A 25,764-nucleotide genomic window follows, 5' to 3' on the forward strand; every position below is an offset into this window, starting at 1 on the left:
ATGATGTTGCCATCTAAATTCTATTAACCCTACAATGCAATCTCCCTTAGACCAAAATATTGCAATTTCCTTCTCTTTTCACTTTCTTTTTCTCCAATTTGATTTGATTTTTGCTCTCTTTAGAGGATACACAGTAATCGGGTTAGGCCATCGTTGTTTCAGTATTGCCCTTAAAGTTCCTTCCCTTTCTATTTCAGCCCATTCTCTACTTCTTCCTTAATCCACTTTCTGCCCAGTGAATATTCCAAGAAGAACTGGACAGAGATAAATCATTTTGCCTTGGAAACTTATCAGGTTGAAAAAAATAGACAAGCTGCTGCCCTCCAAAACTCAGAAAATCACGTTAGCCTGAGGTAGCAAGTCTGTTTGTTTTCCTTTATCTAAAGGGTAGATTTCATTATGAAAGCTGGGCCTGACTGAATGGCCAAAGGAATCCCTAACACTGAGGAGATGCCACAAATAATAAATGAATGTGTTTGCTCTTGAAATATTCCAATCTGGATTTCAGAAGGGATTATATTTGTTTTTTTGGAGGGTAGTAAATCACATAGGTTTTACATAATAATTCTACAACTTCAGCTCTTTTTGAGGGCATGCAGAATTGCTTGCCAACTCCTGAAAGCCCAGAGAGTAACTGATTTAACAAGACTGAAGCAATATTGCATTTTATGCAGCTTAAGGTGTAAACCAATATTTCCTCTTACCACATTTCTAATGTCTGGTATAATAACATTCATCAAATTAGATGAAAACAGACGTATCTTTTAAAAATCCAGTTTTCTTTCATTCCTTCTCTTTCTATGTCCGAGAAAATGAAGAGTAGAATGAATAAGCTAGAATTGGGCAACTGGTGAAGGCTAAGTGGCTTATTTATTTCTTTCTTATAAAGTTTAGTTACACGTTGCCTTGAAAGGAAGGAAAAGGGCTCTCTGCCTACAAGATCTAGTCAAAAGTGCCTTTTTATTCTTTAGGAAAGGAAAATGAAGAAGTAATATCAATATGATAACATTTCCATCCTGGCAAGGTGACCCCATGTATGGTTAGTGCAGCTATGGAGAGTGCCATGGTCTGGCATCATTCAAAGAAGCATCTTTGGCAATGAGAACCTCGATGAAACTCCACAACAAAAACTCAGATGCTCTGACTCGTTTGCTAGCTCCTATATTCCCATCAGCTTTGCTATCATCTTCAGTCTGGCTTCACATACTGGCATTCCAACCCACTAGGATTCTGCCACCCTGAGACAAGATGGATTTGATGTTGGGATGACCTTAAAAGACATCTTTCAGGTAACAAGCCTGCCAGGTTACAGACGTCCTTGGTTACAGCCCAAGCAATGTGGCTTGGAAAATTCTCCAACCAGGAAGACTGGACATGAATCAATGGGCAATTCCTGCAGTCTAAAAGTAGAGTCCATGTTCCTCCAAAGGAGAATACAAGTCATTTAATCTACAAGGGCAAGAAAGAATACATAAAGGCCCATTGACAAAATTCTGGTCTCTGTCAAATTTAAAATTAGATTAGTCACTGATGAAGAGATGAATGGATCTCTCTAGACATCAATAACCATAAACCAACAGGACTATGTCTGCCTGTCTGTCTATCTAGCTATCTCTCTATCATGATATAAATAGAGTTCCAATTAATGTTTTATTCATATTTATTATACTTTATTTACACGACTTAACTTGGCACAATAATGCCATGATGTTTACTCTGCCTTTTTTAAATGAGAAAAATTACAAGTAGCTCATCCTTAAGCAATGCAGCAAGCGAAAGTCTGTGATCAAATCATTGTCAATGACTCGTAGCCGGCTGTAGAGAGGACTCTTAAAAATGAAAATTGACTGGAAGAGTAGGCTTGTACACTTTGTGAAGCAGACATGAACACAATTACAATTTGCCTCAAACTTTGCAGGCAATTTACCTTTGGATTGATGTCAAACAGGGGAAATTTCAGCCTAAGGACGCTTTTTAAAGGAACTGATCAGTATTGGAGAACAGAGGAAACAGAGAGAACCAGAATGGGCGTGTTAATGGAAACTCCATCTCAGTCATGCCGGTAGTGTTAATGCGAATACGATAGTGGAATGAATATCCTTGAAACAGATAATTCTTCTCGTTCCTGTCTCCCCACCATTCAACCTGCCAACCTGTCATGATTTAAAAGTAGGAGTTTTCTTTCTCCTTTCTGTTTTTAGTTGACAGAGAAGAAACAGAAGAGTAACTGAGGTGAGAGTGGAAGCCATAAGTTAGGCCACGAGGGAACTAGGTGGCTAGCAAGGGAGGCAGACGGGGCAGCAACGAGAAGCTTAGGAATGATGACTGTGAGAAGTGCAGTCATGGGTGAAGCATGGATGACTCAGGACTCATGGATTACTCATGGATGACGTGAAATCACGTCGAAGCTATTTTACCTGCCCAGTCTGTGGTCTCACCCCAGCCCTCGGGTTTTGTTTTTCTCTCTCAGTGGGACTTTGTGCATAGGTACTGGGGTAGAGAGGAGTGGAAGCTGGGTTTGGAGTGGCAGGAAGAGAAATACAGGAAGAAGAAAGAAACCAAGGAGAGAAGGGAAGGACTGCTAACGATTCCCTTGATTCTACACTTTCTTGACTTTGCCTTTATGTTTACCCTGCATAGTGTGTGATTACAAGAGCAGGTACTGCAGGTTCAGCAGCCAAGGCATGAAAATTGGAATTACTCACCTTTGGAGAAGGACACATTTGTGATAGGATAAATAGAATGACTGTGTTCATTCATCAGAGGCTGTTATGCAATGAATTTCCAACTGGTTAACGTCTAAATAACAAGATTTGCTATAACGAAGGTTGAAGGGTACTTGAGTTTGGTTCTTACACTATAAAAAGCACCAAAATTTGCACTTTTTAAAAACTTGATAGGAAGCTCTTTTTTTTTTTATAATTTCTATTTATTTATTTATTTTCCCCCAAAGCCCCAGTAGATAGTTGTATGTCATAGCTGCACATCCTTCTAGTTGCTGTATGTGGGACGTGGCCTCAGTATGGCTGGAGAAGCGGTGCTTCGGTGCGTGCGTGGGATCCGAACCCGGGCCACCAGCAGTGGAGCTCGAGCACTTAACCGCCAAGCCACGGCGCCAGCCCAGGAAGCTCTTAATACAAAGAAATAGCAAATCCTGAGCAGCAGGTCTTCATCCGTGTGGGCAAATATCTGAGAAATCAACAGCCGAAAGAGAAAAAACCATGGAGCAAAAGTTGTAGAGATAAGCTTTGGTAATGCCTATCTAAGTACCTCTTAGGGGAGAAGATGCCCTCAAGCTGATGGGAGCTATATCCCCATCTTAGTGAGGGATGTGCCCAATGATCAGACTCTGTGCCATTAAGCATTCCAATGCAATTCTGATGCCATGCTCACCAATCCCCGTATAATGATCTGGCTTCCCAGAGAGCTTGCCTAAAAGGAAGAGAGGACATTGTTCAGGCCAGTGCAAATTTCTGAGCTATCCAGAGTTACATGTCCTGTCGTCAGTTAATACACTTACATGTTATGTATTTATTTTAACATTCTAATTGCGATTCTCCTGAGTCAAAAATGATATCTTACAAAGCTCACTTCCTTCAGAGATATAGGTAGTATTCATTATCAAGATCAGCAGTTATTTCCAAATGTGCAGCTCCCCAAATCATTGGAAGCTGGCATCTACAATGAAATCAAATTGTGTAAGATTAGTTAATTTTGAAGGCACCTCAATTGAGTCATTTCACAGGGTTGACTCAATTGGTTATGTATTGGTTTTGAATTTACATACCACACATTTTACTTTCCGTTACTAGTTTCATCTTGCTCTTTAGCCTGCATTTATGCTGATGGCACAAAACATGAGAGCTTGTCATCCTTTCTAGCTTAGAGACATCTCCTTGGGGTAATTACCTAGTCTTTCAGGATTTCTCCCCCTGTTTGGTTGGTGGGGCCATTTTCTGGGTCTTCCCAGAATCTGTGGTGGTGTTGCTAAACCTGTTCTTTTGGGTATCTAGCTGGCACCAGTGCTTATGGCTCTGGATCTGGCCATTGCCTCTGGAGTTGAACTCCCTATCCTCTGTGGCCTCCTCACCCTGACCCCAGCCTTCTTTCAGCAACCAAATCTCTGAGAATACCTAGAGCTCCTGAGGAGGCCTTAAGGCTCGGCTGCCATCCCCTGAGCTGTTGCTCTTGTACTCCTCCACACTATGTTGGTTGTAGAGCAATGCCAGTCAGTTCAGCTTTTATTCCAATTCATGGTCAGAGGGATCTTTTAAAAACTCAGATTCTTTTTCATCACCCTTTCCCCCAAAGTATTCAAAGGCTCATCAATGCTTTTAAGACAAAGTTTTTTAACAAGGCCAATGGAGCTCTGCACAAGTTGTTCTTGCCCTGTCCCCACCTTCATTAGGCTCTATGTTCTCTCAGACCCCTGACCCCTGCTCCAACCCCACTGACGGTCCTTCGGTCTGTGCTACCCACCGTGCTCCTGCCCACCACAGGGACTTTGCACATGCTGCCTCCTCTGCCTTGAATGATCTTTCTCTGCTCTTGCCTGGTTAACTCCTATTTGCCCTTCAAATCTCAGTTCCACAATTAAGTATTCAATGGATGAATGTGCTGCTAAGTTATTTGGATATACTATTTTCGTGCCAAGGGTTTCAAAACTGTTGTTAGCAGCTGTCATCTTGTTTCCTAGTGAAGCAGGAGTGGAGGATCAAAACTCTGCCCTTGGCTTCCTCCTTGCTTTCAGGCACCATCTTAGACCCCAGGACTGTAACAACCATAGAGCGAAAACCACTGCTTTCAGCAATAAAGAGTCCTTTAAAGAAGATTAGGGCATGATGACATCTATGCTTTAGGAAGATCACCCTTGCAGCTGTCTGAGTTTTATTGGAGGGGGTATCATACAGTTCTCTTGTACCACTTCAGATTTTTTTCTGTCTCTCCTTTCTCTTGTTCCAGCTGCAGCCATGGCAAACAACTCTATATGGGCTCTGGCTGAGCCAATGACGATACATCCTGATGGTTGCTTGCTTCTTCCCAGGGCCACGTGCCTCTTGCCTCCCACCATGGGGTCTCCTTGCTGGTATCAAGGTGGAGGACTTAACAGGGTCCTACTGAAAATGCTCACCCTGTACATTCAGGAACTTAGCATCCCATGGAGACAAGTTCTCCCTTTTTCCCCTAGAAGGTTCCCCTGAGATGAACCTTATGTGGCCTTTCAGAAGACGGTTTTCCAGAATCAAGCAATCAACGGCCAGTGCAGTCATGCATCCTCGTGCCGACTCTCCCTCCTTCCATGTCTCTCTCCTTGTGCTTCACTACTGTTCCCTTGGTGTGTGCTCCCTAAAAAGCAATAACTTCTACGTCTGACTAAGACGGAGGGCAAAGAGTCCAAGGCAATATGACTTCCAGCAGGTCCCAGTCAGTGGAAGCCCATTCCTGAATCTGGATAATTGATGGTTTTGCTCATAATTCATGTGAAAGGTGACCTAGCTCTCATCACAAGGAGTGGCTATGAGAATGGAGAAAAAGAAGTAGACTAGAGAGATATTTTGGAAGGAGAAAAGGTAGAATGTAATGACCAGTTAGATTTGGCCTGGGATGACCCCCAGCTTTCTAGCTGGTGCTCTTGTGTAGGAAGACGGAAGTTTAGTTTTGCAAATATTGTGCTTATAGTACCTGTGACCATAAAGATGTGAGACTCATAGGGATGCCTGATGTCAAAGAGAGGGTGAGCTGGATCACCCACAAAAAGCATGTAGAATGAAAAAAGAGCTAAGGAAGCATCCCTGGGGTGGAGTGGGGTAGATGAGAAAAGAACAGCCACGGAAGAGGAAGGTGAAGTCTGAGACATACGAGCGTGTGAGTCAGGTGGTATCTAGCTTCATCATGTGAGAAAACAACTTCTAATAAATTTTTACGTAAGAAAATGGAAGATTTGAGAGACAAGGTCAAAAGAACTTTGTTTATACAAAATTAACATAGTGACTCCCAAATTGCTTTAATATATATAGGTACTATTCAACATAATATGGTCACTAAACTATAAATCACTTTCACTTTGAAAGATTAAACAATATTATCTCTGCAGAAATAATAGTATTTAGAGGAAAAATGTACACTTCAAGAGAGGGGAAAAAAATTAACTTGCTTGCAAATAGATGGGCATTTCAGTTTTAATAACTCTAATATAAGGATTCTTTGACTGCATCTATACTGTAGGCCCAAATGTCCATTTGGGGAGTGGGAGGGGTAAGTCCTCAGTCTCTTTCTTAGGTTTGTATCTATAGTCAAAAATATAAAATAAGCATTTAAAAAAAAAGCAACTGGTTGGAGCTGTAGAGTTTTTAATGGTCATTTACAAAAGTGGCTATTATAGATTTTTTGAAAAAACCCATTTTAATTGCATATTCTGGAGCAAACTCAAACTATCATGAAAGCAAAGTGACTAGTTACTAATTCATTTAGATAACTTTGAGAAAAGACAATCTGAAACTAATATAATGTTATAGGTCATTGAGATATGTTTATACCTCAATAAAAAAAAAAAAGAGTAAAAAAGCGATCTAGCTTAAAAGGCAAATTTAGCTTTAAAATACATGAATACAAATTTCTGGATACCACTTGTATGACTTATTGTTGTTTTAATTTTCTCAATTAATTCATAATTTAAAAAATATATTCATACAAAGTTCACTTGTTTTCTAATATACATTTTTATGAGGACATTTGATACGTATATATGTATATATAGGGGTGTGTGTGTGAGTGTGTCTAGGTATATATGTAAATACATATGCAATAAAATTCCATTTTCCACACACACACAAAAAGGCAGGGTCAGCTTCTGGCATACTCCAAATAATTCTGTTTTTTGAAGTAGTGAATCATACAGTTAATGTTAAGGTCTAAAGCCTCATTGCTCTATTAAATGCTCAAATGATAAATCGCTATGTGTTTGTCCACTAATATGAGACCATTGAACTTTATTTCTAATTAGAGTCATTGTGAAGAAGCTAACAAACAGATCTTAATCTGATATCAATAGGCCAAACCACTAGTAGGAGCTAAGTGGCTATTAAAGCATAGCAAGATTTCTCAGTTCATCTTCACCAACAGGGTAACTGCTTTTTGCTACCTGTGTCACATCAGATGTTGAAAAATATGTAGTTTTTAAAAATGACATTTCAAGATGAATTTCGTTGAATAATATGTATTTGGCCATATTTTTCTGGCCATGTGACTACGTGGTGGTTGGAATAAATGAGGGGCAGTATACAGCTTTTGATTTTTTAAGAAGGCTGAGTTATAAGAACTTTACGTATCTAGGGGCTTTTGATATAGATCCAATTGAAGAAAAGACTTTTAACAACCCCTGAATGGAGAAGGTTCCATTCAGCAGGATGAGCTAACCTGGGAAACAGTCACTTCCGGCCAGTCACCCTGCTTCGGTTGCAGCTGTCGATTTGGTAAGCAGTGTGGTTGGTAGGTTGGCAAAGTGCTGTGAAAGCTCAGTACACACACACACACACACACACACACACACACTTGCTATGCACACATACAAGATTAGAATCACTGAACCTAAAAGAAGAGACATAGATTTGCTTACAAAGTGAAAATGAATAAAGCTACATGTCTTAGTATCTGTTATCAGAATCCAAACGGCATTCAGGCATCAACTGGGGCATTTGTTAGCCATTCAGCGTCCATGATTAACTCAACAATAACAATCAGGAGTAGAAATTTTAGTAAATGACAGAGTACCCAAAAGGGAAATGCATCCTCAAGGTCTGGGTTCCTTTGCAGGGAACTTCCATTCTCCAGCACCCTTGCTGGACGTAGAAAGTTGTAAAGAAGTAGCGTGACTCTGGTCTGCTCTGCAACTCTAACCAGTGGGCAAACTCCACTCCTTTGATAGGCAATGCTCCCACAATTTCAGGTGGCCATTCTAACAGAACAGGATCATTGCCAATAGGGCAACGAAATACACATTCTCAGCCCAAAAGGCCTTGTTTCTCTGTGTATATAGATATATATTTGGATGTATTGTCTAGGTGTACATATTAGAGCAATTCTTATTTTCTCTTTTCTCTTCTCACTTTTTAAAAAGCAAGCTTCAATATCTTAGTAAGAAAGCTTTTCTTGGAAATCGATGTAGAACACATGGAACTAAGTCCATACAAGGGAAAAGGAGGTTAATGTGAATTTAGCAACATCTTACAACAAGCTCTCTCCAAGAACTCCTTCGTATCTCTCCCACAACAATACAAATGCATTGTTGTAAGTCAAGGATGTCACTGCTGAGTTTTTCACAGTTGCTAATGGATGCTTCTGATCTGGTTGCACAGAGAACAGGAAATAAGTGACTTTAGGGCCTTGGAAATAAATTATTGGGCCCATTGAGCCCAAGGATGCAAGTTTTGGGTGACAATTCTTTCATCTATAAAATTATTTCCCACTTACTCCATTTATAAGTCTCTTACTCTCGTTTCTTGTACACACCATTGCCAGATCGATTTTCCTCATGATAGCTCTGCTCTCAGCCCTCCCCTGTTCAGAGGCTGCTCTTTACCCTTGGACTGATGTAGAAGTTTTCATCCACAACCAAGACCTGCTGGTATAAAATTCCAGCCAATAGTTCAGCCATTTTCCCCTGATGGTCCTGCTTATATTCTGCACTTGGGCCAAAGTGGACTGCTTTCTGTTCTCTGTATGTCTTTACACTGTTCTTTCCTCAGTCTCAATCTTTTAACATCTTTCTTGTCCCCTAAAATCCATCTCAAATCTCATTTCTTTAATGAAACTTTTTCCTGGGTCCTCCAATTATATGTGGTCCTTCCTCTTTCAATAGCTGCTAAGCCTTGTATTTCTCTTAACTAGGTCCATATTCCTCCTAGAAGTGTGTGTACTTATGTCCCTCCCCATCCTCCAGTTTGACTGAGAGCTCCTCAAGGGTAGGCATTGTACCATAATCTCATCTTTGTGCCACAGCCCAACCCCTATAGCACAGTGCCTTGCTCAGAATGGATATTTGTGGGCAGGAACTGAGTCAATATGTTTTCCATTTATTTATAAACAAGCAAAGGAGTGTTAGGCACTAAATGGGGCTATGGAAGTGAACTATTAGATAAGAAGGGTCCACAGAGAACTCGTTGTCTCTATTCCCTTTAGAAAAGAAAGAATATCTTTCCATCTAGCTTTCATACTAACCTGTTACTAACCCATACCATAAACATCCCAGTGAGGTCAAGAAATAGCAACAGAGAAAAATGGGACTTCTGATATCATGGTACCCTTGGAGTGAAGGGACCTTTGCTTGTCCCAGCACCATCTTGGAGAGTCTCTGAATGGTGGGGGAAATGCAGAGAGAAACAGAGGGATTTGGGAACGCCTTACCAGAAACAAGAAAGCAGGGAGGGGGTGGTGAGTGTGGGGATGGGAAGAGAGAAGGAAAATGAGTTGCTAAATTGGTGATAAAAGACCATCCTATTAGTTGAGACCAGGGCTCCTGAGAACCCACCGCACAGCTCTGCTCTTCTTATAACTTAATCTCTGTCCTTGTCTCCTCCTCTGTGAAATTCCACAGAGATGATGAGAGTCCAAAACACTGGAAGATTCTTGAATCAAAAGGCACTATGTAAGGGCAAAGTATTATCATTATTATTACAAGGAAACTGTCATAGATGGAAACAGACACCACAATGCATAATTTTTTAAAAATAAATACCATGCTGTCAAATTGGATAGTGACTGGCTGTTAGATAATTTGGCAACTGCAGCGAAGCAAATGTTCAGGAGAGGTGAGTATTTTTCCACTATTCCAGAAGGCTGAAAGCATAAACAGCAACAATTTTTGCATCAATCTTTCAGTCGTGTCCATCAAATTAGACTTTCAAGTTTAATGCTGAATAAAATACCCTAAACACAGTGGAGAGCAAGCCCAGACTGAACATCTTGAAAGTGGTAAGCTGAAAGAGAGAGCGTGCATATTCCACGTGAATGTTTCAGCAGTGTCAGAAAATGCAGCACGTTAAAAAAATCAGTCTGTGGTTTTCTTCAGCGCATTCCCTTTTAACAGTCCAAGGGGAATTCATGTTTTAACCATACGATGTACTGTCATAGCAATTTAGGCAGAGTTGATAGTATGAGAAGGGGGGAGCAGTTAGCTGGACACTCTGTGCTCTGTGACAAACTAGGACACTCTGAGAGCAGAGAAAACTTATACAATAGGTGTGTCCCTCACACAGGCCAGCTCCTCATGCCAACCACGGGCACAAGGCGAAGCAAGATCAGTCATGTGTCTGGATTTAGGACCAAGGGCATAGTGAAGGAGTGGGAGGATACAGCGACAGACTTGCCCATGAGCATAGAGATTGGCTAATAATAGTTGTGTTTATACCAGGGAGAATTGAAGCCACAGCAGAAGGGGAAACTAAAGACATTAAATTTTAGTAGAGCTAATTTTGGAAGAAAGGGGAAAGTGCTGAGGGAAATGAAACAGGATAAAGCTGTTGAAGAGAAAACCACGAAGGAAATAGAAAGTGTTCAAAGATAAATTAATGCATGACCAAAATCACTACCAGCTACCCAGTCATAAATATTCCAATAGGGTGAAAAAAAAAAGCCAAGGTGGATTAAAAGTGGGAATCAATGGTAAGAGAAAAAGAAATGCTGTATAATAAGAATTTGTGGAAGTATAAGAAATCAAGGATTGGCTAAAAGGCAATTACTAGATGAAAGTAAAATGTGGAGAGGTAATTCTTTGTTGGACAAACACCTCTGTTTTCTCCTCTATACATTTTCCTCCCAGTTCCCTTTCTGTCATCCTATAAACACTCCTATTTGTACTTTTCTCTCTGGAAGCCACTTCTTGATTCATCTCATGTTTACTCTCATATGTTCTTGATTGAAGGTAGGGAGACAGTTGATCTGAAGTTGGGGGGATATCCGCCTCATGGAAAACACTAAGGACTTAGGCAATGGCTACCCTGATTGTTAAGCATGCTTCCCTCAATATCAGACCAAGAGGTAAGAGAAAAGCTTCTGAGGTACATGATGAATAAGTCAGGATGTTGGCAGTAGATATTTAGATCAGCACCTCATCGTGGAGAACACAGAGTTGTTGATGAAGGCACGAAAGAGTATTTCTGCGCCACTGTTCCCTTAGGGACACTCCTCTGAACTCAGTGGGAAGAAGGCACACGTCTATCTGTGTTGCTTAGCACAAGGGTCAAGAAGGCATGAGAGACCTACAGCTTTTAAGCCTTAACTTCCTAATAAGTAGGTCAAGTGGAAGTCTGCAAATTAAAAATGGAAATGAAGAAGGGGCAAAAATTATACCTCATGGCTAAATTACCAGCAAATGACTCGAACTCAGCATGGCAAAAAGGGGGGAAAATCCTCTGTTCTGTGGAAATCAAACATGCTTATCAGCAAACACACGTCCTCTGCGTCCAAAATAGCACGTGTTTTAACATTTCACTTTAACAGAGTTTTGGGGTCTCAGTTTGGTGAGTAGCTTTCATTTGGTACAAAGACTCTGGACAAGTTTTCTAAACACTAGTAGTTACTTCTGACAGATGAGCCCCATCTAGAGGCCCTGCTGGGAACGGCCGCAGGTCAGGAATTTCCAGTCAGCTCCATCATCTTTGCGTGAGCTACACTTGCAGGAGAGTAGGCACGGCTGGACTTTCCACATATACCTTTTACAGTAGAGATACTAACATTTCCTCACTAAGAAATCTGGTGAGTAAGAGTCCCAGAAAATGGAATTGGGGTTGGAGCCAGCTTGAAGACTGAGGACAGCAGGCTGACTCGTAGATTCTGGAGAAGGCTGGAAAAGAGGAGCCTATGTTTGGCTAGCCTAATGTCCTAGCTCATAGTACAATAACAACAGGAAATTAGCAGAAGGCTGTACTGGGTTGAATAATGTTCCCCCAAAATGTATATCCATCCCAAACCTCAGAATGTGACCTTATTTGGAAATAGGATTGTTGCAGATGTAATTAAGATAAGGTTATATTGGAGTAGGGCGGGCTCTAAATCCAATGACTGGTGTCCTTCTAAGACACAGAGATAGACACACACACACACAGGGAAGATGGCCATATGAAGACAGAGCAGAGATTGGAGTGAGGCAGCGACAAGCCAAGGAACGCCAAGGATGGCCGGCAACCACCAGAAGCTAGGAAGAGGCAAGAAAGCATTCTCCCCTAGTACCTTCAGGGGGAGTACGGCCCTGCTGACACCTTGATTTTGAACTTCTAGCCTCCAGAATGTGAAAGAATAAATTTCCGTTGTTTTAAGCCACCCAATTTGTTATGACAGCCCTAGGAAACTAGTACAATGGCCATCACAGGCAGATATTCTGACAATAAGTGACAAAGGAGGGAGGAAACAGAATAACTACACAAAGCTGACCCAAGGATGATAAAAGCACAGCCTCTCAGGACGTTTTGTCATAGAGTAAACAACCCAGTGTAGCCCCCACACGCAGTTGGGGGTGGAGGGAAAAGTCAGAGGACATTTTTAAAATTGAGTCTCAGGACAATTTTGATGTGCATGAAAGTAACACTTAAATCCCCATTGTCCAGACACTACAAAGGGAACAGTGAGCAGGGGCAGAAAAGAAAGCATCTTTTGTTTCCAGAGGTCAGTGTTCCTAGCAGCACTCTGCTGGAGCTATTCCTTCCCCCCACCCCCATAAGCACAGGGGAGGATGATAAATTGCTCCTCCTAGGCAGGTTGCGAGGAGGGACTAGAGGTTTGTTGGAATCAGTACAGGAGGAGATTCAGGCACCTAGAAGAAACCATGGAGGTCAGGCTGGGAAGATGTGTGGGGCGATGACTTCACAGGTATTCTTCTATACGCCATTGGCCAGTTTCTTCTTGCATTCCTCAGCGTGTATTTCCAAGCCTTCAAGACTTTCCCCGAGGCTCCCAATCTCCTCCTTCTGTTCTTTTCTTTCCTGGTTTTATACATCTTTGCATTTCACTGCACAGAGGAAGTTCAGGCCATCCACCATGCATTCCTTCAACCTCCCGTCCCCTTTCCTACAAGTGTCCATTATACGTCTTTCCTTCCTGTCCTGGAAGAACAGGCATCTCCCTCATGTTCAACGTCAACTCCCCCCCACCCCCCCACCCCCCGCTCTCTGCATCTTCTCCTCTTCTCAGAGAGCTTGCTCCTTCAGCTCTCTCCTCCTTCATGTCCCCAGCCTCTTCTGTTCCCTTCAGGTTAAAATATATTCAATTCTTCTCAATTTAAGAAACCTCTCCCTGGCTTCTGTGATAGCTCCCGTCACCCTCAGTAATTACCTTCTCCTACTCCTTCCCTTCTTGAAGCTTCTAGGAAGAATAGACTGCATTCAACAGGCGCATTTTTGCACTATCCTGCTGCAAGTCTGCCTTTTGGCCCTACCATTACACCGAAACCATCCTAGCATTAGTGGACACTTTCTAGTGTTACCTTAGTTGATATCTCCATGGTACTTGGCATTGCCCTCCTTGAAATTCTATTCCTCTTTGACTTAAATAACATTACTCTTTTCTTGTTTTTCTCCTACTTCTCTGGAAACTCGTTTTTTATCCCCTTCCCTGGATCTCCTTTTGTTTTGGGATTACTCCCAGCATCTTCCAATAGCTTCCCTTTTCGTATTCTTTTTTTTTTTTTTTTTGTGAGGAGGACTAACCCTGAGCTAACACCTGATGCCAATCCTCCCCTTTTTTCTTGAGGAAGATGGGTCCTGAGCTAACAACCGTGGCCATCTTCCTCCACTTTATATGGGACGCCGCCACAGCATGGCTTAACAAGCAATACGTCGGTGCACGCCGGGGATCCGAACCTGCGAACCCTAGGCCGCCGCAGCAGAGCGCACGCACTTAACAGCTTGTGCCACCAGGCCGGCCCCCCTTTTCGTATTCTGAGCCCTTTCTTTTTTATTCTGAGAGGAGAATGCTTGGGAACATTCTGCTCAAAGGATATCATCCACATCCATATCTTAATACATGCTGATGAATTCCAAATATAGATCTAAAGCTCTGTTCTTTCTCTTTAAATTCATATCCCACAGGCCTTCCCAATTCAACACGTTCAAAGTTAAACTAATCGTCTTGCTCTATTACTCCTTCTTCCTCTGCCAATCAAAAACCCTCTTCTCCATAGCTTCTTTCATTCACTACTGATAATTCACCTAAGGTTTCTTGAAGTGCAAAATACTAGGTGCGGGCCGGCCCGTGGCTTAGCAGTTAAGGGCCCGAGCTCCGTTGCTGGCGGCCCGGGTTCGGATCCCAGGTGCGCACCGACGCACCGCTTATCCAGCCATGCTGAGGCCGCGTCCCACATACAGCAACTAGAAGGATGTGCAGCTGTGACATACAGCTGTCTATTGGGGCTTTGGGGGAAAAAATAAATAAATTAAAAAAAAATGCTCCTAATTTAAAAACAAAAAGCAAAATACTAGGTGCTTGGTCCTGAGTTTGCAGACATAAATGAGATCTCAGAGGACAGAAGGAGAGACAGACAAATATATGTTATAGTTGAATAGAAGCAAAATTAGAAGTATGTACAAGATGTAGAGGTAGCCTGGAAGAGAAGACAGTTATCTGGATCAGAGTAGGAGTGAGATTAGGTCAGCAGTGCCAGGGAACGCTCCCAGAGATAGAGGAGATAGTCTCTTCTCTCAAAGAGCCACTGGTGTGTCTCAGTTAATGCCCACCACCACCAATCCACCACTCAAGCCTGAATCCTGGGAGTTTTCCTAGAGTCATCTTCCACATCTAATAAATTCCTATTGGTTTTTATGCAAAAATCTCTCAAAACTTATCTCTTGGACAGTTCAATTTATCTCCCAATTGGCTTAACTCCCATTTTATCCTGAATTCTACCTCCATGAGAGCAAGGATTTTGTCTACCTTGTTCACTTTTCAATCATGCATAATCAGATTTCTGCACATAGTGGATGCTTAATAAATAGCTGTTGAAAGCAAGAATGTTCCAGAGTGATATTCCTAAAGATCTGATCATGCCACTTTACTCTTTACAAATCTTCAGGTCTCCTCACTGGAATCTAAGTAAAATAGAAAATTGACTTGGCAAACAAAACCCTTTACATGCCAGTCTCTGCAGGTTTTATCAGCAGGCATATCACTCTCTCAAGCTTCCATGTCTTTGACTGGACAGATTTGTCCTCTGAAATACATTGACCTTGCTGGTCCTCAAGATGGACTTCTACTCATCTTTTAAGATTCAGTTTAGGCATCTTCTTTTTATTTCTCCCATTCATCCTTTCTGACCAAATAGGGCCATGACTTGTCCTTGATCCTCCATGTTCTTAGACTCTCACAATGTTTGCCATTAATTATCTCTTTGACATATTTACATGTCCATTTCCCCAATCAAATTGAGCTTCTTGAAGACAGGGCCTGGGAGTCAGAACAAAAAAATCAACCTAATTAGCATGTGATGGTGTCACTCTTGGGTCAAAGAGAAAACCACAAGTACAAACAAATACAGACTGATATGAAATGGTCTTTCTACTCTACACTATTGCTGTCTCCCTGGGTGAAATTATATCATGTTTATATAAGAAGGCAATCAAGTGTGTAATGTATTTAGAAAGATTTCTATCAAAACGGTTCAGATTTTAAAAAATATTTGGGAGCTTACAAAAGATAAGCGTTAATTATCTGAAGACTCATTGGTATGGAACACCTCATTGCCTTACAAAGCTAGATAAATGGATATATACAAAGATTACAAAACATGCAGCAACACCTTCAGAGCCAATGCAAGATGACAAACTCCATTGGTGTGATCCGTACCGTTGAGCCCCAAAGGAAAAACTAGAAAGACGGTGGATAAAAGCTACAAAACTGGGGAGACTATAAAACATTCAGCAGGAGAAAGGAAGGGAGATATGGTGCTGTGGGAGGGACAGAGTTCTAGAGGCCTGAAAGGGAACTTTCTTCTTTTAGACATAAAAGGAGACTGCTGCTTATACAGTGCTTTCAAAATCATGGTATTTAGCATGCCTTTGACTCTCTTGATTTGCAAAACGTGATTGTGAATATTAACTAGTTGATCAACCTGCAAAACACTCTTTAGAATTCAGTAATACTGGATCCCAATTAAAGAGGAGAAAACACACCTGGAGAAACCACGTAAAATCCTGTGGTTGGGCTGGAATCCTCAGTAGCAATGAGGTCAGCCATTGCAGATGTAAATTGGTCAAGTCTCAGGCTTGGGCCAGTGTTTTGCAAGTTCTGGAACCTTCATGAGATGAATTTAGTTGGTAAAGGATGGACTTTTTTTTCTAGCTTTATTGAGAAAGACAGAAATTTTTAATTTTAATAGTCGATTATTTTAATGTGCCTTTGGACAACTTATAAATACAGCATCTTGTGATTTTACAATGCTTAAAACGAGTTAAAAAATTAAAAGATAAGTCTATTCAAAGAAAAATAGCAATAATACTCACATCATGTGCCAATGGTGTTACATGAACAACTGAAGTTTTGGGAAATGCTGAGCAAGAGCAATGCTCACTGTTATTGTTTTAAATGTGTGCCTGTTTATTCTGCATGTCTGTAACTAAATGATTATAAATTTGTAAAATTTTTATTTCTGTTGAGGAGTTAAAGGAAAAAGGATAGAAAAGGAGGAGGATGTGAGGAAAAAGGAAGCAAATAGCGAAAGCCTTACATGCAAGTTCTAAAAACCAGCTCAAGAAAACTAGCAGAAATAAGTCCTTTGAATACAGTGTACAAAACGGTCTTCGTGAAGATGTTGCTCTATTTTATTTAGAATTTGGCTCTCTCGAGTGCCCTGGGGAGACAGGCATCTCACTTTCTGGAGGGGCCCAGAGAAACAGCAGTCACTCGGCATCCTCCTTGCCAACATCTCTCACAAACAGCACACAGCAGCGGCTCAATCTAACAACACTGAGCACTCAGAGCCGAGCTCTCTCAGTAGAGGCAAGGCTCCTGGTGGTGTCAACTAAAAAAATATAAAGGATTTTTTTCAAGTTCCTTTTTTTTTCTTTTTTCAAATTACCTCTTCTAATTGCATGCCTGTCATTGATAGTAATTTAACAGAAGAAACCAGACTGAGAAATGTAAGAGAAGAGGTGACACAGAGACATGTCATGTCATTTCTGCAAAGATTGCTGAAGTAGGAGCCAGTAGCCAGATCCACCAGAATAAAGGCCTGCGACATCACATTTCAGCCAAAAAGGGATGCTCTGTGGTCTCCTATAGAAGGGTCCAGCCTCTGGCCCTTGGCTATCTTTCAGCCTCATGTCTGACCACTCCAGCTCAAATAGTCCATTCTCTCAGCCTAGTTGGTACCTCTGTTTTTCAAGACTCAGTCCAACCTCACTTCTTTCAGAAGACTTCCCTGGTTCCTGTGTTTTGAGTCAGATCCAACGATCTGGGCTCCCATAGGGCCCTCTTCCTTCTCTCTGCCTCCCTCCCTCCCTCCTTACCTCCCTTATTAGATACTTCAGCAAGTATTTACTGAGCACCTACAGTGTACCAATGACTGTTCTAAGCACTAGAGCTGCAATAGCAGCACCACTGTTTTCATGGAGTGTACATGGGGAGGGGTGGTGGTGAGAAAGAAAACACAGCCCCTCCTCCCAAAAAACACCCCAAATTATAAACAATATAATTTTTGATAATAAAAGGTCTGTGATGACAACCAAAAGGATCCTATGTAGTGACCCGAGGAGGGTTATTTACTTTAGATTGAGTAGACAGTGAAGGCCTCTCTGATGAGGTAATTTTAAGCTGAGACTCTGATGATACAAAAAGCTGTAAATAGAGAGATCTGGAAGGTCAGTGGCAACAGTATATGAAAAGGTTCTAAGACAAAGAAGGGCTCTTGGGAGTTTCAGGAACAGAAACAAGGCCAGTGGGCTCGAGTGGAATGAATAAAGAAGGGATCAAGAGGAGGTCAAAGATGTAAGTAGGGGTCAGGAACCACAGGGCTTTGTAGGCTATGGCAAGCCACATGGATTTTATTCTAAGGGCAATTGGAAGTCACCTACATAAGTGGTTTTCAATCAGAGTGATGGGAGGATCTTATCAAAATCACCTGAAGAGCTATTTTTAAAACACGCTTGCTTGCCAGACATTCTGGGCAGGCCAGGCCACATTTGGTAAACCATTGACCAAGATGCTCGTCAGACACATAAACACGTCCAACTTGACATGTTCAAAACCAAACTCATCTTCTTCCCCTCACTCACCTTTCATTTCCCCTGTGGTTATGTGCTGTCAAGTCAACTCTGACTCCTGGCGACCCTATGAATGAGTGGTGTCCACAATGTCCTGTCCTCAATAGCTCTACTCAGCTTCTATAGACTCATGCCTATGGCTTCCTTTATGGAGTCAATCCATCTCATTTCCCTGCATCTCACCCGAATGGCTCCTTTTGTATCCTATTGCTGAAATTGGCAGTGCACGGGCAACTAAGTTGGAAATCAGAGTCATCCTTGACTCCTTCTTCACCTTCACAACTAAATTTAACACACTGGGTCCTATTCATTTTATCATCAAAATATCTCTTAATAGGGTCTTTTCTCTCCTCACCACTGCCAACTGCATTAGTTCAGACTTCATCATCTCTTGTCTGATATTTGTAATAGTCTGCTAAATTTGCCCAAGGGTTCCGCGTGAAAAGTATCTTCCATACTGCAGTCAGTGTTCTCTTTCTAATAAAGGGGACATGATCGCTGTGGGTAAATCTCTGTTTGAGAGGAAGTATACTGATATTTCCTTTCCAGATATTGCTGACTTTCTTTCCTGTTAAATATCACTGACAACTCCGTGTGCTTACAGAATAAATCTCAAGTCCTTCCTATGGTTTATCAGACCCTTTTGAATCTGCCTCAATTTATGTCCCTTACACCTCTCCAACATTCTATTTCCTACAATTACGTCTTGCTTCCAGAACATTCCCTGCCTTTTCATGCCTCTCTGTCTTCTCACAAGCTCTTCCCTCTGTCTAGACTGCTCTTCTCCCCAGGCAAGCTTCACTTGTTTTTGAAGCTCCGACTCAAATGAATCTTCCTCTGTAAGTGTAGGCACTCCATTAACAGTGCCCCCACATACAGCACTTAGCACTTTATACTCAGGACTTCTCATTTCACTTATAAATATTTGAACTCCCATGAGCCTCTCAAGACCAGAGATTGTATCTTATTTATCTCTTTATTTCTAGCACCTACTATAGTATCTGGCACAGAGTGCTCAATAAGATATCCATTGAATGGATAAGCCAATGAATTACTTGTGTCTCCCACCCCCATTTGCCATATATTTTGATATCCAACTCCCCAACCCCATTTGCAAACAAACAAAAAAACAAACAAGGTCCAAAATTTCAAGCCAGTTCTGTTCCATGGCCCCCATGGATACTTCTTCAGTCACAGCTTTAAATAATGTAAGGTGATGTTAAATTGGAATTATCTTGGCACAGTAACTGCATCCGAGATTTGAATTTAGGCCAAAAGATTTCATTTTTCAAGTGGTTTGCCAAAATGGCTAAAACAGAAACAGGCAGGCACTGCTTTAAATATAGTTTGCTTCCTCTTCTGTTCAGGGAGTTACTGGCCCACTTTGAAACTGGTGAAAACTCTCCAGAGGGGAAAAGCAATGATCATTCCTTTTAGTTTAACTACAGGTAGGACAGCCACTCGGAGACACTGGAGTGTTTGAACTATTTGTCGTGGCACTTTTATTTTGCTTTACCTGATATAGTGCTCTGCTAAGAACTTGCTAATGAAAAAGTGGTGTTATTAACATTTGGCTGTGCTTAGAAGTCTAGGTGAGAAGGTCAGCAAGATCTAGAAAGAAGATGTCAGTATATCTCCCTTGGAAAGAGGTTTACCACTGCAATCACAAAGCAGCACACAGAAAACAAAGGCAGCTGTAGGGCTAAGCTGGAAGACTTTTGATGCACAATCACCTTGAAACACAACTGGAACCTAGGAAGAAGGGGGCTGCCATCGCACAGAGAAGACCTCTGTGTTGGCTCCCTTGGATTGTTCAACTGTCTCCGTCTTTGCCTGGACAATGGAAAGGAGCTTCGTTGAGCTGTGCTCTCATTCTATAGAATGCATGTTGCCCAGCTTTAGGGTGAAGCCAATCCTCCACTGGCAGTTTTCCATTTCCTCATCTGTAAAATAGGGAAATTCAGGTCTAGGAGAGTTTGAGTCTTTGGTTCAGAAGAAACAAAGATTGCTGACAAGAGGAAATAGCACACATCACAGAAGGCTGCACAGAAGCTATGGGCTTTGAGCAGTACCTGGAAGAATGCACAAGATTTAGAGGTTGGGAGAGGGGGAGAATGCTGTCCTGAAAGGGACATTGATGTGCAGAGGGCAGAGACAGAAAAGGGGGAAGCATGTCTCAAGGACGGTTAGTAAACCAATTTGGTAGGAGAGCTAAGTCCTACCATCTCTGTCATTGAAATCTTTTATCTGCTAACGTTAATCAATTTCCTTCTATATACTAAGCACTGTACTAGGGGCCTAGGGAGGTAGAAAAAAATGTTTATGTCCTCAAACAACTCACAGTCTAGTGGAGGAATCAGACTTGTAAACAAGCTCAGAGCAATATGATCAATACTATGGTAAGAAGTGTAAGCAAATGCCTTGGAAGCACACAGAAAACACTGCAGGATTGCCCAGAGAAGTCACAGAAACCTTCATGGAGGTGACGACATTTGGACTGGGTCTTGAAGATAAGCAGGAGCTTGCTGAGTAAGGCAGAACAGAGCTCCAGCCAAGAGAAGAGGGTCTCTCTAAACCTTGCCTCCTGTTATTGTACAATACGAACCCTCAAGTACTTCTAATTTCCTTGATGTTTCTCATATATGCCAGACTCATTTTCAGCCCACTATTTCTGCTCATTACCCATTGTGTGTGCCAAGGCTGAGATGCCTATTCCTAAATATCAAGGCTCAGCACCTCCTTGAAGCTCTCCATGTGGTCTCCCCAACTGTAGTTAGTTGGAGAAATGATATCAATGCTGATACATCTGAGACGTCCAGAGATGAGGCAAGACAGTGTATAACAGTGTAAAGCCTGGTATAAATTCATACAAAAGAATTGCTCATTGGGGTCCTTCTAGTCCTGTTCCCAAAAATGTGATGCCGAGTTTGCAAATGGCTGCCATTACTCCAGCCCACAGTGTTCTCTCCCTGCTTCGAAATTCTAAAACACTCTAAGTTTGCCCTGCCAACTCAGGATATATAAATGTAGCATTTAAAAATAAATTCATCATTTTTATTGTTTCTTGTGTGTCACTAACTAGACAATAGTTAGTTGTATAGCAAGTTGTATCTCACTAACTAGACAATAAGCTCCTTCGTGACAACAATCAACTCTCATATTCTTCTATAAGTAGCACGACCCTATGCCCTGAGGATCCCATAGCAGTCCCAGTCACATTAATTACATGATTGCCCTACTTCGAAGCTTCCCAATAACCAGCCCTGTACTGGAAACATCCATCCATTCAATTGCAGGCACATAAAAAATATTTGATTCATTGATTTTCTCCAAATTTTCACCAACCAACTGATCCTAAAGACAAAATGTCTCAGAGCATTGCCTAGCCTGAGACAGCAGCTCTAAAGTATTCATTGACTCCAACACCACTACTTTTATGCAAAGGATTCCTCAAGCTACATCTTGAGCCCTGACACGTCAGGATCTTCAAGACTCTCATTGGTCTCTAACCCCTGGCACTTCATATGTCCGGAATTTGTCCTCACCACCTCACCTGGATACCTGCTCCTTCTCTTTTCCTTCCCTATCTGAAGGAATTGCATCCATTCTGTTGCTCAAGCCAAAACCCTGTGAGACATCGTTCACTTCTAACTAGAGTAACCATGAAATCTACCATGCAAACTGTTGCCCTCTTGAGAGTGAACAGAGGTGACAATAGTAATTACTTTGGCACAATTGGGATTGTTCTGGACAAATCAAGACCTATGGTGACTCTATTTCTTACTTTCTCTCATCACTTGCTTCCGTGTTGATCAATCAATTGCCAAGTCCTGTCGATTCCATCTCCTAAATCTCCCAGGCCCTGCTGCCCCTGTTTCACGTTGCCATCATATCTTGCTTAGAATATTGTGAAGGTTTCCAAACACATTTCCCTGCTCACAGTCTTGTAAGTTTCCAATCTGTTTTCCACCTAACAGAAAGATCTTTCTAAAACGTACATTTAATCGTCTTACCCCATGCTTAAAAACTCTCCAGTGGTCTCATATTTTTTTGAGAAAAAAGTTCAAGCTTCTCAATCTGGTCCTCATTTACCTCTGCAACATCATCTCTCTCTCATCATGCAGCCTTTGCACATGCTTTGCCTGGAGCCTGAAACCCTTCTCTTCCCTCACATCTTTCACATGGTGAACTCTTCTTTATCCTTCAGCACCCTTTCAGTTTTACCCCCAAGGCTTATAACTAGCCTCTATCCAGCAACTGCAAAGACCTAGCTAAAACACAAATCTCACCATGTCATTTCTTTGATTAAACAATTCAGTGATTCCTGATCTCCTACAGCATAAAATCCAAGCTCCTTAATAGATCTCTGCCTGGAATGCCCTTCCATATTTTTGGGGGGTGCTAGATTTGAATCTTGGTTCTAACATTTATTAGTGGAGGATCTTGGGCAATTTTTTTTTTGGTGAGGAAGATTGTCCCTGAGCTAACATCTGTTGCCAATCTTCCTCATTTTGCTTGAGGAAGATTGTCCCTGAGCTAACATTTGTGCCCATCTTCCACTATTTTGTATGTGGGATGCCGCCACGGTGTGACTTGACGAGCAGTGTATAGGTCTGTGCCAGGGATCTGACCCCACAAATCCTGGGCTGCTGAAGTGGAGAGTGTGAACTCAACCACTACACCACCAAGCCGGCCCCTTGGGCAAATTTTTAACCCATCTCTGTGTTAGTTTTATCCTCAGCACAACAGGAACAATCATAGCATCTATCTCAGAAATGACATGAAAATTTTGTGAAGATGACATGAATATTTTAAATAGTGAACATAATAAACTTTCAATCAATATTAGCCATCATCATTAGTATCCTTATTGTTATTGATGGTCTAGACATCACCTCCCTCAAGAAATTTTTGCTCAACCTCCAGGTTTCATTCATTCACTCAGTAATATTTTTTAAACCACTATCATCTTCCAGAGACTCTCTAGACACTAAGAAATAAAGATGAATAAGATAGTCATCTGCTTTCAAAAATATCATAGTCTAATCCTCCCATGTCACTAGCGGTAATCGTACCACTTTACCATAATGAACCAATCTCATCATCTGTTCATGTGTCCCCTTCTCCATGAGGTTGTATGATCCTCAGAGGCAGAAATGGAGGTATTCGCTCTTGATCCCCCAGTGCCTAGTGCACTTCCTGGCACATAGTACGTCCTCAATTAATGTTTGTTGGACTAAATAAATACCACATTTCATCATTCTAGTCTTACACAACTCTTGGCAAATATTCTGCAAGCAAGTCTCAAATTCATAAAAACTCAGTTTATACCGGTTCTAAAATTTCCTTTCTTATTTCTGCTGTGCTTAAGAAAATAAAAATGCTACTGTACTGTTTATCTATTATTTCTGTTGATTTCAGAAGTATCCAAACTTTAGACAAAATATGCTATAGCCTGTTATAAGTTATGGATGGATGTGAAACAACATTTATTTTGGCTAACTTTTCTTAGGAAGCTCCATAAAAATAATCACTGTATACTTCTCTGAAGCATTAATAACAGTCCTGTACTATGAACAAATTTCAACAAGGATCATTTAAACTTAAATCCACCTGTCCAGCCCTCTTTCTGTCTATCCATCCATCCATCCATCCAACCATCCAACCATCCATCCATCCATCCATCCATCTATCCACCCATTTATTCACCAACTAATACCAAGTAAGCTTAAACTCTATGACCAAAATGGTGTCAAGGAATTGAAGTCCTGTGTATTTCAGTATTTCTCATAGAATTTTCTGCATTAAAAGTAGGAGTAAAAGAGAAGATGGTATGGATGTCTAATTTCTCCTTAACACATTTATTATTGGCATTTTAATCTAATCATAAGCACTTTTATCAGAGTTAATGAAAAATATGCCATGTTTTGGGAAAAGTTACCTTTTTAAGAAAGCAAAATATTTTTTTAAGTTGCTTTGAGAAGTCAAACATGAGTGAACAGGTGAAAGTCCTAAGAATTTAATAGAGCTAGAACCTCAAAGTCTAATGAACAAAGGGAGAGAGATGATCATGTGGTTCTAAGTCAAACAATAAATTCCCTAGTGCTCACTTGGCATATTGTAATCATTACCAGTGCCAAGTGTGCTAATAACATTAATAAATCCAATCTCCCAAACCATACTTGATCGACCTGGAACAACTGCAAAGAATACCAGTCATAATAAAAGGGAAAATGCTTACCGTGGACTCTTTCTATGGTTGAACACTATCAGAAGCAACACATCAAGGAATACTCTCTTCTAAAAAAAATGCCACAAGAATAATTCTATCACCATAGTCCACGGTGTTCAGCACTCTCCAAAAAGTCTGACCTCTTTCCAATCAAAAAAGAAAAATCTCCAGGCCTAGACACATCATTTCCTGCGTAGTTATAGAGCTCCACCTGCTGAAGAAGGCACGGACAATGCACCCTGAAGTCGGGAAATCTCAAGGATTGGATCAAACCTGTGATGACAAAGAAACAATCACACACTTATTCTTACAAGAGCTCCTTTTCAGGAGCCCCGAGCGTGTCAACCTTCAGCCAAGCTCATTTAACTTCATTAAACATCAATAACCAAAGGTTGTATTGTTACTTTGCATAGTCTACTCCCCTGGGGATAATTAGGAAGTTGGAGGAATTTAGGGCAATTCCCAAGCTTGCCTATCTTCCTTCTGCTGTACACGGGGACCTTCAGCTCCTAATCCTATATTGAACCAAGACAAATATATCCAACTATAAATAACTGATGATATCATCCCAGAAAAGCTTGCTTTCTCTCTATTCTCCAAAACCACTGCTACATTTTCCAGGTGTTTCCCTCGAGAACGGACCATCAGCGCTTCACAGAGTTTGCTGCCCACCTGCTCTCCCGGAAGCAGCAACCCACGCGCTCAGCAACAATATCTGAAGTCATTTTCTTCCTTGGGGTCCTTTTATAGCACGTGTCTCATCTTGAAATCTGAAGAGTCTGGCAAGTAGGACTTCCTTCTCAGAGGACCTTAGGGACACAGTCTGCCAAGAAACAACGTTCAAGCCTGCTGGTCTCTCTCATTGTCTGAAAGATCCTAATTCTTCATTAGTAATTAGTCATTGTTTCCTAGGATTCTCTAAGGCTTTGTAGTTATCTAAAAAAAATGTAAATGCTGTCTTTTATATCTTATCTGTGGATTTTGTTCCCTCACTTTGAATTCTATTGTGCTAGTTATTTACTTATTCTAGAATCATCTAATGGAATCATTGGCTCAATAGTCAGATGCTTCATGTCCTCTCCTGTTGCCCAGATGCAGCTCTCTGCCTGGAGGCAATCATCTACAAGGGGACAACCTCACAGACAGGGACCTCGGGAAGCCTCTGAGAGACCATGCAAATCAGGCTAGCCCTACCAAGTGCTGAAATCAACCTGCAGGAGGCTTGCAGGCAAAGGTATATTTTGGGACATCAGCACTGCATATTTAAAGTCAAATCCGCTATTACATATT

The 25,764-nt window shown here is 41.4% G+C and overlaps 1 long non-coding RNA gene across 4 annotated transcripts; it reads right to left on the bottom strand.

Annotated features, from left to right (window-relative positions):
- Positions 1–2,906: 2,906 nt before the first annotated feature.
- Positions 2,907–25,390, bottom strand: LOC147915379 (uncharacterized). Of its 4 annotated transcripts, none has more exons than XR_015553967.1 (5): positions 25,147–25,390; positions 24,484–24,747; positions 3,521–3,678; positions 3,271–3,432; positions 2,907–3,189 (listed from the first exon to the last, which is right to left on the bottom strand). It is a non-coding gene; the product is annotated as an uncharacterized LOC147915379 (long non-coding RNA). The 4 variants fall into 4 exon arrangements; XR_015553969.1 differs by having other exon boundaries at positions 2,907–3,130; positions 25,147–25,388; XR_015553970.1 differs by having other exon boundaries at positions 3,394–3,432; positions 25,147–25,382.
- Positions 25,391–25,764: the final 374 nt, after the last annotated feature.

The sequence above is a fragment of the Ceratotherium simum genome, chromosome 13 (assembly GCF_057802395.1).
Source record: "Ceratotherium simum simum isolate JZ-2026a chromosome 13, ASM5780239v1, whole genome shotgun sequence".
Classification (NCBI taxonomy): Eukaryota; Metazoa; Chordata; class Mammalia; order Perissodactyla; family Rhinocerotidae; genus Ceratotherium; species Ceratotherium simum.